The sequence below is a fragment of the Pezoporus occidentalis genome, unplaced genomic scaffold, assembly GCF_034315485.1.
Source record: "Pezoporus occidentalis ecotype Australia unplaced genomic scaffold, CSIRO_AGI_Poc_V1 ctg57, whole genome shotgun sequence".
Lineage (NCBI taxonomy): Eukaryota > Metazoa > Chordata > Aves > Psittaciformes > Psittacidae > Pezoporus > Pezoporus occidentalis.
This window is the reverse complement of record NW_026915910.1, coordinates 4,084,386-4,101,959: the sequence shown is the minus strand read 5'-3', so window position 1 is coordinate 4,101,959 and position 17,574 is coordinate 4,084,386. Positions and strand designations below refer to the sequence as shown.

Genomic DNA, 17,574 nt, shown 5'->3' with positions numbered 1-17,574 from the left:
CCAAACATTAACCTCACACTGCCAAGTCCAACACTAAACCATGTCCGTAAGCACTATACATCTTTTAAATATCTCCAGTGATGGTGACTCAACCGCGTCCCTGGGCAGCCTGTTCCGATGCTTGACAACCCTTCTTGTGAAGAAATTTTCCCCAGTATCCAATCTAAACCTCCCCTGGCACAACTTAAGGCCATTTCCTATTGCCCTGTCACTTGCTACTTGGGAGACCAACCCCACTTCACTACAACCTCCTTTCAGGTAATTGTAGAGAGCAGTAAGTTCCCCCCTCAAGCCTCCTTTTCTCCAGGCTAAACAGCCCCAGTTCCCCCTGCCACGCCTCATCAGACTTGTGCTCCAGACCCTTCACCAGCTTCACCACCCTTCTCTGGACATGTTCCAACACCTCAATGTCTTTCTTGTAGCAGGGGCCCAGAGCTGAGCACCGGATTCGTGGTGCGGCCTCACCAGTGCCCAGTACAGGAGGACAATCAAAATGATGCCACGCAACCACTGAAGAAGCGGTGGCAGCTCTCTGCGCGTCTGCGTTGCCTGGGATCTCTGGTGACACACAGCAGCGGGGGCTTGCGGAGCTTGTAGGAGCTTTCTTTGTAACAACATTGCCACCTAGTGCTCCAGTGGTACAGTTCACACAGGGCCTGGGAAGTTATGCCTTTTAGCAACAGAAACAAGTGAAAACAAGTTTGTTTGATAGGGTTTTAATATTTTAGGTGAGTGGATAGGCTGCAAGAAATATAGTGGCTCTTTCTCGTGATTCACCTTTGTCAAAGTGTGTGTAAAGTGCTCTTAGGAGGTGAGGAATTAATATTGTAGTCACTGCACACTTCTAGAAAGGTGTGATTAGTCACATTGAAATCTATCCACTGTAAGGCTAGGAATAAAGCCTAAACTGGGCATCTAGACACCTTCTGCTGTAAATAGAGATAGGGGGAACTCAAAGGTTATAACATCTGACCTACATGCAAATGTGTTTATTAGAAAACATCATTTATTTATAAACCTATGATTATTAATAAGCATGTGTTTATCAATTTGTATAATAATCATACTGATAAATAGCCTCTCAGGTTTTTTTATTCTCTCTGCTCATCATCTAGTGAGCCATAGCTAGTCAGAATGGATACCTAAATTACAGGTGGGTAGTTTGGGACAAGGCGAGTCTGGTTGCAGTTCTGCAGCAGAGCCAGAAAAAGAACTGGAATTTTTATAACCCTGTATTTTAGCCACACTGCCACCTCTCCTGTACAACTAACTTTTACTGAGAGTGAAGAAACGTGCCACTTCTGAAATAAGTCAAAGCTTACTTACTTGCTTTTGTATGAAGTGTAGTCTCACACTACCTTTTGAGGACTTTGGGGTTTTGAACATTTTAAATTTGATCCCAGTGACTATGCTACTACAAAGAGAGAAAGGATACCTGCAGGATAGAGGCAGGATTTTATTCCCAAAGGAAAACAGCGTAAGAACATCTATTCTAGACAATCTTGGGGAGGAGGGTAAAAGTTTTGCTTACTGTAACTGTGTTGAATTGAGTTTTTCCAAGTGAAATAGCTGTCATTTCTGCATGTTTCCAGGTACACTGCAGGAGGGAAATTTCTGGCAGGACAGGTGTACAGATAGGGTTGAAATGGTCTGGTTGCAGACTGTGTTCCTGCATGATTCCTACCCAGCATGATTGTGGAAATCACTTAGGTTACCTGTACAGTTTCATATGAGATGCAATTTCAGACATCATCACAGTAATCTTCATCTACCCATATGAGCTTAAAATAAAGATGCAGTGTTTTAACATAAGTTATATGAGTTTACAAAAGCCTCTGATAGTACATAAGCATCTGGTACTAAAGTCTACATCACCGTATCTCTACCTCTACTGCAAAAATTGAGCAAAAGGTAATCAATCTTCCCTTGTGTATGCTTTCTCATTGAAAAGTATATAACTTTTTAATTGCAACACCAGCATGGATATCTCTCTAGGATTGGCTATCTTTGCTGCTACTGCTTACCCTAATAAACATACACACAAAACTACATTACTTGCTTTTCTAAGGTAAGATGTGTCAGTGCACTGATAGCAAACGTAAGTGGTTATCTCTTTGGGTTGAAATCTCCTGTGAAAGATGTTCTACTGAAACCTTTAGGCAACTTGCATTTGGATGAGTCCAAATGCAGCTCCATCTGTCAATACAAGATTTCAGGATTACTCTATTGGCAGTGTCCAAGTTGCAGGGGAACTGTTCAGATAAAAGCTGCCTGGCTCAATAACCTATAGAGGAAAAAGTCCTGGTATTTGTGATAGTTAACAGTAATAAGCTCAGTATCCTACAGCTGTATCTGGAAATGTAAAGGGTTTAGCAAATCAGCAAATTTTCCTTGTGGGCCTTCTTGTTCTTGAACTGGAGAAGTATTCCTCTGTGTCCTAGCTGTCATTATATGCTTGACAGATTTTGGAATGGGATGTAACAAGTTGTCCAAAACTATCAGAGACAGATTTTCCTCCAGTACTAAAGTATGCAGTAGTAACTTGGTCTCTTTAGCAAGTATCATGTGCCTTGTCAAACTGGTAAACAGGTGGCTGGGAGCTCCTGGCTCTACACATGGCTTACTAGATACCAGCAGGAAGGGAAACAGCAGCTTCTGCTCCTCTTAATTATTTTATGAAGTGTTTTCTCTTCTTATAAAGGTAAGAGATGTAATTGCACAGAGACTAACCCCCAATAAAATGTGACTTCTTTGGAAACACATCTAGTGCTCTGTAATTTATTGTTACAGGTATGATATGCATCTGATATTGGTTCTCTCTGTCATATAGATGTTGTCATTATACCATAATCTTAATTTGTGTAAATAATGTATAAAGGGTTTTTTTTTTCAGTGAGCACTTGAAAATCTTTGTTCAAAGTGAAGCTGGAGTATTCAGGTACTTTGCATTGATTCTTGTCATTAAATAATATAGAGTAGGCCCTGATCTTGGCCCATCTTTGACTTTTAGATCTGAGTATTAGGTAAATGCAGAAAACAATTAAAGATATTCAGGGCAGCATTCATCACTGCTAACAGAAGGGGTCTATTTCTGAGACAATCTTTAAAAGGAGACAAATACGCTCTTGTGGAGCATGTATCTCTCAAACCCCTTTACAAAAGAGTATCCACCTTGGCTGTTCTGATCTTTCTAAGATGGATTTAAATAGGGTTGAAAAGGTCTAGCTCAGGTTTAGACATACATAGTGCATAAGTGATGGCAATGTAACCAAACAAAACCCAACTGCAGTAAGTACTGCTGTAAATTACTTCCTGCAATGTAAGGTGGGAACGAGCTCATCCAACTAATTTCCTAGTGTCATCCTGTAACTCAAAAGCGTGCTTTACTGACTAAAGTGCTGTGACTAAAAATTCCTTGACATCAATAGGCTGATTGCACATTAACTTCAGACACCTCAGTCCTGCTAGTGCAAAACTGTTCAGGAGGAAGATGTCAGGTACAATGACAGTGACCATTGACAATTGGGTCCTATTTGCACAAAAGCTGTCAAGCAGAGGTGACAGACAAGCATACTGCACCTCTCAGTGGATTGACTAGAGCAAGATTAAGTTTTTTTTTTAAGCATCTAAATGCTTAAATCTCATGGATTTTTTTTTTTTTTTAGTTTGGGCATCTTAACACTGCTGTTAATCTCATCAACCACTTGCGGTCATGTGGAAATTTGGCTGATGATTCTGGAGATTCCCTGTGGAGAGGGATCACACCTGAATTAAACTGTTACAGCCATAGCCAAAAGCGAAAGGGCTAGAATATCATGAGTATGGTAGGTCTTGCTAAACTAAGAAGTTGTTCAAATCTTAATCAGTGCAATGAAATGCTTAATTATTGATGCTTGGATTTCAGAATATTGTACTTTTATAGCAGATTCACAGGGAAGGTTTTCATATAGACACAAGCTTTGCAAAGTACCCTATTAGAAAGTTCAGTTTATATTATGCCAAGGGCAGAATCAAATTCCAAGCTGTCAAGCCGTTCACTTAAAATAATTTCTCTATCACTGTCCCCAGATAAACACATCTCAGGACTGTCAGTTGTGACGTCTCATGTGCAGAAGTATGGTCTCTGGGGTACAGAGAGGTTATTTACCTTTAACCAGTGTTAAATTCTGTCCAGTTTCTGAAGTAAACCGGGAAAATCTGCTTTTACCTGAAATCAGGGACCCTGCTACATCTATAAAAGCCAATTTCAGCTGTTATCCAGGAGTTAGGTTGGCCAGTTTAACCAGTGTACCATATAATATGAGGTGTATTCATCTACAAGGAAGTGAAGAAACAGAACTCATTGAAATGAATTTAAAATTGATTTTTCATTGAATGTGGTAAACATTAGGGTTCCTCCACGATCCTGAATTCCCAAGTTAAGAAACACAACAGACTGTCATTATGCAAACCTGTGTAAATTCAAATCCAAATGATTTATTGACAAAACCAAGTAAAGCAAATCTTAGCTTTGACTGCAGATAACACATTTTTCAATTTAATGTTGAAAAAGAAAATCAGAAGAAAATTCAGCTTGAACCAGAAAGAAAGAAAGAAATTGTGAGGTTTTTTCCTTCCTGTTTTTTTTTTAATTTTGTGTAAAAAGCTATGACTTGGGAGATTAGGACGGGGAAGAAAAAATGTTACATTGCAATGCCAAGTGAAACATTTTGGTATTTAAGAACAGAAAAGCATAGTACTGGATCAGACCCGTATCCTGTCTCCAGTAGGAGCCAAAAAAATAATGTGTATGGAAAAGCATAAACCAGTATTTCTTCAGAAATGTCTTCCAGCCTACAATACCTTACAGCTCAGGGATTTCCCAAACCTGAAATCAGGCTTTGTATCTAACTCAATGAACAACTTAACTGCAAAGCTGTATAGGCAACACTTGAACGCATATAAAGTTTCAGCAGTAGAAACAAGGAAATCCATGGATGCATGTTTGTGCATATGATGAGATGCTGCCTGTAATTTTTTTTCAGTCTCTGACCCATTGTTTCATTTGATCCACCTCACTGTTGCAAACAGTGAACAGGTATTTCCCAATGTATTAATTTTTACTTAAAAAAAAATCCCCAACATTTATTCCTTACCAAATGAATGTGACCTCTCTTACAATGAAATGGGAAGAAGAAAATGCTTGTTACGGCATTAAGCTCCAGCTGTTGTCTGCAACCCTACTTTCAAACAAGATACTGAGCACAGCTTTGAAAATGCCTCTAAGAGCTGCCTGGAAGATGACTGAAACTGGGCATCATCTATAGCCCCCACTACTCTTATGCAGGGTGGAACCTTTCTGGACAGAAAGCCCTGCTGTGAGATGAAAACTGGTTTGGCATCACAGAAATAGCAGACTTCTGGTCATAGCTGCTGCTGTTGGATGGGCAAAAGAAGCATTTTTTTAAATAAAAAAACCCACTCTGACATCAGTGCCAAAACAATGCCAAAGTTGGGAAATACTGACTCTAAGACTGTAGTCTTCCTGTGTATTTCCTCTGGCTTTGCCTGACATCTGTGATTTGCTTTCAAGTGGCTCACTGTTATTTTTGGGGTTACAGTTTGTGTTGTATTTCTTACCTGAACCTAACTAGGAACAGTGATCTTATCTCCATAACAAGAGCATTCATAGATGTGATTCACAGCTCAGACTTGGTAGATGATGACATGTAGAAGTGATGGAAATTACTTATTAATTAACTTTGCCTCCCAACCATTAAAAAACCTGTGTGCCAGGCCACATGCATGCATGCATCCCCAAGAGTATCGTAAATAAGATCTGTAAATTTACAGTAATTGCTGGGATTTTTTTCATCTTAGTTTCTGAACTCTGAGGTGTGTTTGTAGTATTTCCAAGATTTTTCTCTGATATCACAAAATCTAAAATTTTCATGGTTTTTATCAAACAGAGTTTCTGTAAACACAAAATTTAGTACAGATGTAAAAGAGTTTGGATAACCTAGGCATCAAGATTCAACCGAAGTATCAAGTCCTAGATGAAACATTAACTCAAAAGTGTCTCCAAATTTGCATACTAACAAAGATACATACTTGTGTGTGTGCATTTCCCACTATATATGAGGGAAATATTTGGCATCTCTTCAGAAGGTTAGATTGTCTCAGCAATCTGCTGTCAGGTGTCAATGAATACATTAATGCAGGAAGACGAGAAATAAGTCTGAGCAAGCATGGTGGCAGTGACAGTGTTCATCTTTGTGTATGATGAAGAGCAAGGAAGTCCTCAGAAAGAAATGAGCTTCCCAGTTCACAGAAGATCTCTGCAAGACAGAAATAAATTTCATTTAGAGGGTGCTAATTAAGGTCTGTTGAGCACTCTGGATAAATTGAAACACTAATTCAGGATTTACAAATTTTAGGAATGCTGAGCAAACCTTTTCTGTCTGATTTCTAGCAGGTAAATTTTCCCTCTCATAGGACCTAGAGGATTCTGGCCTTTGTGCGAACACTTTAGTGGTGCTACCTTACATCTAACAGCAAAGCAACGGAGGATGTGCAGAAAAGCAAGTTTCCTCCTGGCAGTGAATCATCTCTCTGGTAAGCGCAGGCAGTAACCAAGTTTTAGAACAACCTAATGACCCAGCCACAGTGTTGACTAAAACCATCAGCAAGAAACTCTGTCATATGAATTTACACAAAGCATATTTCTTGGGTCAGGCATGAAATCAAAATTCCTTTAAGGAAGATGAGACTTTAAACACTTGCTGCTGGGAAAAAAAAAGTCTCCAAAGGCCTTATCTCACGCGTGAGACAGTCACAAACATCTGTTTCCGTTTCAGTTTTTCCTTCTGTTAAAAACTAAAGAGTGTTTCCAGATCCCTGGAGCAGCTGTCCCTTTTAAGCCAGATACATAGCAATATGACACACACTGTTGGACTGGGGATGTGAAAATGCTGTATTTATCGAAACAATTTTTATCCTATTTTTGGGTAATTGCTAGGCAAATCAGTGGAAGTCTATTACCAGATATTTTAATACAGTATTTTGAATTCTGATCTAGAAACTGGCAAGTATATGTGGCATATTTCAGGAGAGTCTCATCAATAGCAAATATGACATGCAAATTCAACTAAAGCCTACAGTTTAATCCTCATTAAGAGATTCATTGGTGTCCACTTTATCAGGATAATGAGATAGGAAACAAGAGTCCTAAGGGAGACCTTAATTAGGAGTTTTGGTAGGTCTGTTAAAATAAGGATATGATGACTGATTCAGGGGATTTGCTGTCGTTGCATTTTGTTGTTAATATGCATTTGCAAATATATTTTGTTCTCTTAAGCTTTAAAATGCTTTAAAATAGCTCTCCTCATTCTATGATTTTTTAAATCCTTCCTATACATTCCTATGTACCTTCTGTCCCTCTGCCCAGTCAGACATTAGGAGACAGGTTATACTTGCAGGGGTCCTTAGAAATTATTGTGTGCCAGTGGTCAATATATGAAGCAGTCTGAATATTACAAATATGATTAAGGATAATCTTAGAGCGAAAGCAGAGGAGAGAAATTCCCAGTCAGGACACACTACTCTTGTTCAGAATGGGAAAAATAATTAATCTCTCTCTGCTTCTGATCCCTGCCTGTAAAATGGAAAAGAATATTATTTGCTCACTTGTGTTATTCTTCTTATTACTGTTACTTATTTTAAGCTTCCTCAAACAAAAATTGCTTTTTATTGTGTGCACATCAATAACACAATCTCCGATGCTGATTCATGATCATGCAAGAGAAATGTATCCTCATCACATCACATTCTTGTTGGGTTGAAGCGTATCTCCCTTCTCTGCTTTCTCCACATCTTAAGTACTGCTTGTCTATCACATAGTACTTGGCTGCTAATTCAGCCAATTAAATGTTATTTCACGGACAAGCAAATTTCCAGAAGCTAAATGATTCTGCAGTTCTCTGACCCCAGAAGCAAGGAAGGATTTTTAATACCTAAGCACAGCCACTGGCCCAAGAATGCCCCAGGACATCAGCTGGTGGAGTCTGGAGTATATACTGGAGAAATACCTGCCTGTACCAGCCCTGTTCTTGCTGTCTTTCTCACGACTCTTTCACCGGTCACTACCCATGCTTCCAAACTATAGGGACATTTGGTCTGACTATAACAGTAATAAAATAAGTTTAACCTTTTATTAGTTTAACTTATTTATTAGTTCTGACATGGAACTGTTGGAACAAGTCCAGAGAAGGGCCATGAGGATGATCAAGGGACTGGAGCACCTCCTGTATGAAGACAGGCTGAGAAAGTTGGGGCTGTTCAGCCTGGAGAAGAGAAGGCTGCATGGAGACCTCCTCGCAGCCTTCCAGTATCTGAAGGGGACCTATATTGATGCTGGAGAGGGACTCTTCATTAGGGACTGTAGTGATAGGACAAGGGGTAACAGGTTAAAACTTAAACAGGGGAAGTGTAGGTTGGATATAAGAAGGAAATTCTTTCCTGTTAGGCTGGTGAGGCACTGGAATGGGTTGCCCAGGGAGGTTGTGAATGCTCCATCCCTGTCAGTGTTCAAGACCAGGTTGGACGAAGCCTTGGGTGATATGGTTTAGTGTGTGGTGTCCCTGCCCACGGCAGGGGAGTTGGAACTAGATGATCTTAAGGTCCTTTCCAACCCTAATGATTCTATGATTCTATTCCATGATTATGCTAGTAATTTAATCTAATAACAATTAATTGCTACACTATAATTCTATTACTATAAGACAAGTACTTTTCCCTGATATATAAACTTTATCCTGATCCAAGAATTCACATCTACATAGATCAACTTTCTTATCCTCCACAACCTATAACTACACATGGATTTCCTACTAGGCATGATCCTTATGTGCAAATCACCAGAGACTATGTGGTTGTTGCTGGCTGGCCTGGGCCAAAACCAAACTGAGTCCAGGAATCTTCCAGCAATTAACAGTACAGTTTACCACTTGGTAATGATTGAACCAGGTCCTGGCTGGGCTTTTACTAAAACAGCTGCAGCTGAAGGGACCCAAATACAGACATTTCCTTTATGGTAAAATGTATGTCCATAATACCAAAAGAGGGATGTAAAACCGTCCAAATCATTTTTGCCTGAAGAGATTTCTGCTATTGATGCCACATCTGTGTGTTGTTCAGGACCCACAGGGCTGGCACATCTAAAAGGGAAGTAATCCCACAGGAATGCCTTGATTGGCAGTGTTGAGATGCCCAAGAAAGCACAGCTGTCCTTTTCCACTTAAAACCAAAGAGAAGAGCAATGTTGGTAGAAGTTCACTTTTAGCTGTCACCTACAGGTAGGAGGGCTCGTGCAGAATAGACAAAACCTGGGATCTATGCTCCTCTCAACATGAAGAACTGGTTATACCAACAGCTCTTCCAGCCACAGGCTAGGATGGGACCATCTACCTCCACCTCCTGTCAAGGTTAGACCTCAGTGTAGAAAAGTTGCCACCCAATGACTTGGTTGTCCATGACGGAATTCCAGAAAAAATTCCAGCAAAGATCTCCAGGTTCACAGTAATATTTTAAACAGGGCTGCACAGAAGTCATTATGTAAAACACATTGGTTTTGTTGGCTTTTCATGTTAGTTGGCAAAAATTATTCAGACTAAAAAGATCCTAAGGTACATAACTCATCTTGCTTTCTGGAAATGGGCCCTCAGTTCTGGCTGGGCAATAGCTACTGCACTGCTGGGAATAGCTGAATTTAGGTTCTTTTCTGGCCGTTGAGTTGTAGTGTTTCAGGCAGCAGTCCTAAATGTATAAATTTGCAAAGCTGTCCCTAGAATGAGGATGGTGCATAAGGCCTCTGGAGGGACATCCTGAGGATTTCTTCTTGAATTAGAAAAGTTTGAGATACCAAACAAAGACAACAAGGTTGTCCCACTTTTCTGGCAAGGCTCCAATTTGATAATTACTATTTCACCTACCCATATTCCCTGTGCAACTTTAATTGCAAAAGATTACGTGTCCCCCTTGAATTCATGGGGCATTGCTCAATCGTGTTTCATATTTGCACACTGCCCCCAAAATAAAGTGAATTTTGTTAAACCTGGCAGAGCAATGTGTACTGAGACACTTTACCTCTGTAATTCCATACGCAAGAGAAACGCTATGTTGCCATACACCACCTTCAGAAAAGATCTTTGGTATAGAGATGATTTGAGATCACAGGAAGGCCTTATCTCTTCTAGCTTAATTGTACAAAGTGAAGATGTAAATTTTATAGCAATATCCAATTGTTATGATGCCTAATATAGGTCTTGATGAAGTTCCATAAATGGTCATATCATTGTGCAGGTTATTTTTCTTCTTATTCATCACCCTGAACATAAAAAAATAAATGGCTTTTTTAATGTCAGTTTGCCTGAATTTAAATACAGGCAGTGTAACATGAGCTTTTCTCTATGAGACAGAAGTCTTATGATTCCTAATATTCTATGCATGTGAAGTCTAAACTCAGGGTTGTCACTGTTTATTCTTAGAGACTAAGGATGGAGGTTGGAGGTCATTAAGTTTTCCAGCATAAGATTTTCAGTGCTGACTGTAGCTTTCCACATGTTTTTCAGTTTTCCAACATCCTTTTTTAACATCTAGAGATCTGAACTCAATAAAGTATTGATCTCTTCAGTGATGTGCTTGGAGACAAAATCACTGCTATTCATTACTTGCCCTATGTTACACACACATAAGAACTTCATTAATTCTTATCCCTTCTAAATTTTCTTGCTTGAAGATGATGAACCCAGTCTTCAAACAGAGCCTTTATGTTAAGAAGTATGACTTTAATTTTGCTTATTTTAAATATTCTGTCATTGAACAGGCCTGTTTTACTAAATATTCCAAGTCATTATAGTGACAATAGCCAAGTTTATTTATTTCTGAACAATTTACAATGTTCTTTATGGTGTATATTTGTATCCCAGCCAGGAACTTGCTGGAATAGTGGCTTTGTTTGTTTACAGAATTGAGGGTTTATTGGCCTATTTGGTACTCCAGGTCATGCAGCAGGTAGTAACAGCTCCTGAATCCCAGCTGTGCCTACTAAGCACATAGAAACTGGAGAACATCAGATCTGCTGGAGGTGTTTATCCCTAATCCCTATGCTACACTTCTCTGAAAACTCTGTTGATAGCAGAAGAGTTTTATTCAAAGCAAACTGCTTTTCCTCTGCACTACAAACCACTCTTAGACATAAGCAGTTTCTCTCCATCTTTAAACATCCCCATTTGAGGAATGATATGAATAAGGTTATGAAACCACAAGTGTGGAATTACCCAGATATTTTAGATTTCCTTGAGGGTTTCCAGCACCGCTTTGCTTGTCTGCACCATGTTTGACTCCATGGTACCTGAACACCAAGCTGAGTCAGAGGGAGTGGAGTCACTGATGTTTTTTATCTCTGAGAAAATACACTGTAGATAATTTCAGAATTGCCTCAGGGTCTTATTCTTGAGGTTTTAGTGTGCATCGGTTACAGGGGAAAACAGTATTAACTAGAAACCAAACAGAAAATAACTAAATTGGGTCATTCCACAGCCTGTTATTATAAGGGCTTTCTAACCTCTCAAAGGCTTTCCTATTTCTGTCCAGACACTGGTTTTACAAAATGCGCCTTTGGAGACACAACTTGCATCTTCATTTTCCAGTCCTGTCTTTCACACTTGTGTGAAAACCTTTGCAGTCATTAATCATCAGCTTGCAGCAAAATAAGCAGAGCCTCTGAACCTGTCTCACACCAGAGTACCATTAAGAAAAACAATTTATCATTTAACTCAACGTTGTTCACATGTGAAGTTTATGTCTCCTAATGAGGTGTTGTTCTCTGGGTATATTTTCCCCCTATTTCATTATTATGGCTCCCTTTGGGCAGGTTTCCCTTGAGTTTTAATTATGAAAACAACACCTGTTTTCAGTGCCACTGTTGGCGTTTTCATCTGCTCCAGAGCATTTGCTTCTGTGTTATCTTGAATGTCTTCCACTCTCTGCATTGATTTCCCTGAAAATGCTGTATCGATTTTATCTTGACATTTCAGTGAATGCCTCATCTTCCTCATTCTTCCTTCTGAATTTTAGAAAGCTACACTCACCCTTGTTCTGTCTGGCCTTCCAATTAGGGAATACTTGTGATTCTCCTTTTCTGTTTCAAATCCCTGTGTGATCAGACTTTTTGCTGCTGTGCCCTATGCTTTTTGAACCTGCTCTCTAGGACACTAGGGAAATGCAAGGACTTTTTTATTGGTCTTTAGTTAAATCCTAAGACCTGCTGCAGTATTTCTACACAAAGAATGCTTTGCTTTTAAGCACCACTTTAAGAGTTGTTTTCATCTGTCAAGTTTCTGTTGGTTTGGATTGAAGAGCCTGCTGTTTTGTCATGTTCAGTACATCATATCATCTAATATTAAAATATGCTTTTGTTGGCTTCAAGATCATGGGTAAAATGTTTCTCCTAAAGTATTCTGGTTGTATTTGGAGTCTGTGTTTTTGTTATATTAGTACTTTATTGCACTAGAAATAGTAAATAGTGGTGAATAATAAAGTAACTCTTATATTCGGTCCCTTCTGCCTTTATCTCATATATGATTTTTCATCACTGCTGTAAGGAAAATAGGTCATCAAACAGCCAAAAAAAGAACAATTTTCATTATGTAATAATATTCAAGCAGCAGTTCACATCTAGCAACTTATATTGGAAGAACGACGAAAGGCAGGCTTAAAACATTGCCAGGCTTATAGTATTACTCATCTAGGGAGCTGGATAGAATTGACTATTAGACAAAAGATCTATATGGAAATTTGTGGATTCTCCTTAAAGGAAGTGGTTTATCACCCAAGCCACTGTTTCAGATCCAAGCAATATCCTGGCCTCTAGCCTTGGATAAAACCAAAGAACTGAGTCCAATCTAAATCCATTTTGTCCAACATGAACCACCTAAAAAGTGAGTGACTACTTTAAACTTGAGATTCAGCTTCCTTCTATAGCTTATAAAGATAAATAATTGCAGTGTCAAGACACTTAGTCTTCGGAGAGGATGGATCGCTCAACCAGACATCAGAAGGATCAAGCTTAGACTATATGCTAGATAGATTAGATGTTTTCCAGCCTGAATGTCCCTGAATCATTCTAACAGGAGTGATTTCAGGTGTCATAGTCATGTTCCAATTCTGATCACTGCAGCCTGGCACACTAAAATCATCACTGAAGTTTTAATGGAACACAATTTATCACCCCTTCTTCCACCCCTCATGTAATGATTGTGTTGACAGTTAATTCCCTGTCCTCCCAGCCTCAGAAACTCAACAGCAACAAAACAAATGGCTCAAGAAAACAATGTGTGAAATGTTTACTTTGTACAGTCTTTTAAGGTGTGTCCAGATGAAAAAGTTAAAAAATATGCCATGAGTGCTTATTTCTTTCTTCTGTAGTAGGGGTGAGTCAAACCAACTCAATTTTCACTGTGGGTTTTCTGGATCAGTGTTAACTCAATCCTAGATACCTTGAAATAAAATCCATAAGCTTTTCTGACATTGTCTGGAAATAAAGAAGTGATTGAAATGAATCCACATTTTAGATTTTAATGTTATAACAAAATTTATATATAAATATGTTATAACATGTTTGTTATAACAAAAATTTACCCTAACCTCATCCCCTTTCCTCTTTCCCACATTCTCATCATCAAAATATTGTGCCCCTAAAAATGATGGTTTCATTATTTTTTCGTTTTGAGTATTTTGAAGACCTAAATGAATAAAGTTGAGCTTAAATAACAAGAATTTTCATTAACATCTATTAGACCAAATTCACAGATAATTTTTTGAAATCAACATGGCTGTAAATCAAATAGGAAAAGGTATATTTAAGTGATATGGAAGATACAAGATTAGCAGACTTTTCAGTGTATTTGTAAATATTTTGTCCTAATTTGTGCTTGCTATTCCAATGGAAAATGTCAATTTCAATTTCGAGGTGGTCATGAACAGCATCTTTCTATGTTTGCCACTACTTGGAAGAAACATGGCAAGTTCCTGTCAAACGTTATAAATGTGAATTTAAGCCTACATTCTGATTTTTCTCATGGAGGGTTCTTCCAAGGTTTTAAATTCAGGTCAGCAAAAGTAGCATGTGACTTTTCTCAGCCATAAAAGACTTCCTACGCACTACATCACAATTCTTATACTAATGTTTTTTTCAGAATTCTACTAGTTTTCCAAGTCCCATCACAAATCAACATGTTTCCCCTTCAAGGAGTTCAGCTGGCAAAATTTATTTGGGACCACTGTTTTTATGTATTGTGTTGTGTTTTGCATTCAGTGCTTGCCAGCAATGATAATTCTGAGCTAAATCCATGGTATATTAGGATTATCACTAGCATGGAGGTGGCTGAGTGTTGCTGCTGAATTAAAGTCTTAAGACTAAGGATTTTCAGGATAAAAGAGAAGTCTTAATTACAGTACAAACTTTCAGATATGGTGGAAAGGCTATATGTATTAAGGGTCATCTACTGTGGCAAACTTAATAGTAGATTTTGGGGGAAACGAGTTCGTGTAGCTGGATGATAAAAAAGATATGAATAACACTGCAGTGCAGACCTGGTTTTTGGAAAGATCTGCAAGATTTGTCATTAGAAGTACAGTTTTTTCACCAAGAGGTTCATAACATGTCCTGCAGCCCATGGCTTGTATTTTTTTTCCTAGAATATTCAAAATGGGGATGTAGTGAAAAATGAAGTAAGACAGAAGACAAGACTAGGATAAGATTTCTTAGTCTTCTAAAAGTTTTGCAAGCTCTGAGTGATTCACTATAGAATAAATTTACTTACTTGATTAATATGACTGGTCCACTTTGTTCCGGTAGAAACCCCCCCGACTGCTATTTAGCATGGATGAGTATAACCTGGCCTTTAGAATGTTGTGAATTTGCTTTATATCTTTTTCCTAATTTTTTATCTGAAAAAAAAAAAAAATTAAAATTGTAGCAAGGTTTGAACAAGGAGATTCCGATGGGCTTGGTTTGTGTTTGTTATATTGCAGCAGGAAAAAGGAAGGAGTAGTATTTTCAGTTACCCAGGCTACCAACAATTCAGATGACTCACATCCACAAAGTCATATTCCTTAAAGCACTCGATTACAGGAAACTTTGTTAAAAAAAATAAAAAAGCAACCATTCATCAAGACATAATTGCCAGCATTGAATAGACTTGCAGAACCCAAAGAAAGCTGAGAGGCTTTTTATGTTGGCAAAGATTATTACTCATCGGATGGCAGTTGCAGCTTTGGAACTGCAATCATTGCCGCACTTTGTTAAATTTGGTATTCATAAACTAAAAAAAAATAAAAATCCACGAACAACACAAAAATGAAACAAAAGCCCTGCTAATGTTTAAATTTTATAGTGAGATACAGCCACAAGGCACTAGCACAGAAGAATATTTCTGATTGGCTACCAGCTGTTGGAGCTGAACAGATGAGCTGGAAAGTAGCAATTTACAAGCTATTTCATATTTAAAACTGTTAGGTCCTGTGCAAAACAATCTTTTCTCTCTGGGAAAAACAACAGAAAAAAAAATTGAAAAAAGATCCCCAGAAGAAAGGAAACATCTACTGAACATAGATTCCCCCAGCACAATGAGAAATTTCAGTTTTCTCCTTATTCTGCCAAATAATGTATTTCTTTCAAATAAATACTCGATTCTTTCAAATGAATTGGTGTCATTTAATTATGTTAAAAATCAGGCTTGTTCCTTAGAAACATTAATTTCTAACTGGCTTCACCTCTGCCATGCTGTAAAGTGTCACAGTTTAACTTACAGCTCACTTTTTAATCATTCCTGTATTGACAGAGTTATATAATATAGTCTTCCAGAAATTTTTAATGCAGTTAGGTAAATTATGATTAACTAAGAAAAATTATCATGCTTAAACTAGAATGAAAATAATAAATGGTTATTTCAGGAAAATGTAAAAGGTTTGTGCAAAACCATTGCATTCTATATATAGCCCTTCATTTAACAGTTCTACAAACCTGCAGAAGTTGGTTTTTGTTGAAAACTGCCAGGCTACATACAATGAAATCTGGAGTAATAACACCAGAGAGCTGTCAGTCAGCCATCCATCCATCTAATTGGCTTCTTACCATCTTTCCATCATGTTTTTTTTATAGCTGGTCGCCTCTGGCTAAAATGCAAATCATGAGGAAGAGCCGTCTAGAAAAAGCTGCTGCTTTCTTAATTATCTGTCAGAGTATGGACCAGTGGACCCTGGGCCACAGAGTAGAGTTATGCTAAGCAGCAAGGCATCATGGGAATTGGAGTGACAGCTCATTTTCCTCCTGTGTTTTTCTGCGTTCGAATGACAATGCAGAAATACGGGTTTTTCCCACACTTTCTCTGAACACCTGGGCCAATGCTCAGGGGGACACAAAGCCAAAACTGTCACATTTCCAGACATGGTCTTATTGCTGTCACTGTGACAGGATTGTTGACAAATGCCAGCAGTCATCTCAGCATCTTGGGAAATGTCTGCCGTGGTTGTGTCAACAGCCTGACAGAAATTGTTAATGTTTAAACTTCTTCCACTGACAGAATCCTGTCTTGCTGACAGTATTTGTCATATGAAACTCAATCTTTGTCAAACTTGCTTAAAAATTAACACTTCCTCCTTTTCTTTTGCAGCTAACTGCCTGTGTGCTTTTTTCTTTTTCTTTTTTTTTCCTTAAGTAATAAGATTTCAACAAGGTATTATTCCACAGTCCACAATGAGTCCAAGAGCACAAGCACATTATGAACTTATGGCCAGCTTGTCCTTTTGACCTCTGCTACAATGATAATTATGCTTTTATTCCTTGCCCATTTTTTTTGCCTTAGGAATCAAAGTTCTGAATTATTCAAGAGCCATAAAAATCCTATTTCTCAGTGTACAATGTGGAAAATCAATTAAACAGAGTTAGCTTAGCACTTATATAAAAATCAAGTTACAAGTCTGTAGACATACATTAACTGAGTCCTTCTCTAACTTTGGTTTTGAAGGTCAGTCCAGCTGGATAGAGAAACAGTCAGTTAGTCTTACCTAGAAACCTTACTCCAGCTCTAAATCTGAAAAGTTCTAAGTATTGCTTTGTACAAATGAAAAGGCATGCCACATAATCGATGTTGTATATCCTCCAAAAAAATGTCATGGGAGTATCATTGATTGTTTAATTTTAATTGAGTGAACATGGTTACACACAAGGCAACACGAACTAGCCATCAGTATCTCACTGAGTGCTAAGAATGAACTACTAGCGTGGAAGACTTCAGCATGTGTTTACGCTTAAATAGGAAAACTTGAAGGACAAATGTGCAGCCAACAGCGTGCAGGCCTTTAGAATGGTGCAAGACATGATTCTGGAGCTCCGTTAGGAAGAATTTTGACTGTGAATCTCTGCTGATACCAAACCCATGTCTTCTGGTGGCATTATGCAATTAATAGTTATTAGGATGTGTCTAAATCAGTAAGAAATCAAAACCTGGCTGTTCACAGTGATTAAAGATAGAG

At 38.3% G+C, this 17,574-nt stretch overlaps 2 long non-coding RNA genes across 2 annotated transcripts; both read right to left on the bottom strand.

Moving 5' to 3' along the window:
* Positions 1–13,358: 13,358 nt before the first annotated feature.
* Positions 13,359–13,716, bottom strand: LOC134174022 (uncharacterized). The gene is made up of 2 exons (XR_009968472.1): positions 13,684–13,716; positions 13,359–13,570 (listed from the first exon to the last, which is right to left on the bottom strand). It is a non-coding gene; the product is annotated as an uncharacterized LOC134174022 (long non-coding RNA).
* A 1,141-nt stretch (positions 13,717–14,857) lies between these two features.
* LOC134174021 (uncharacterized) lies at positions 14,858–17,077 on the bottom strand. The gene is made up of 2 exons (XR_009968471.1): positions 16,175–17,077; positions 14,858–14,988 (listed from the first exon to the last, which is right to left on the bottom strand). It is a non-coding gene; the product is annotated as an uncharacterized LOC134174021 (long non-coding RNA).
* Positions 17,078–17,574: the final 497 nt, after the last annotated feature.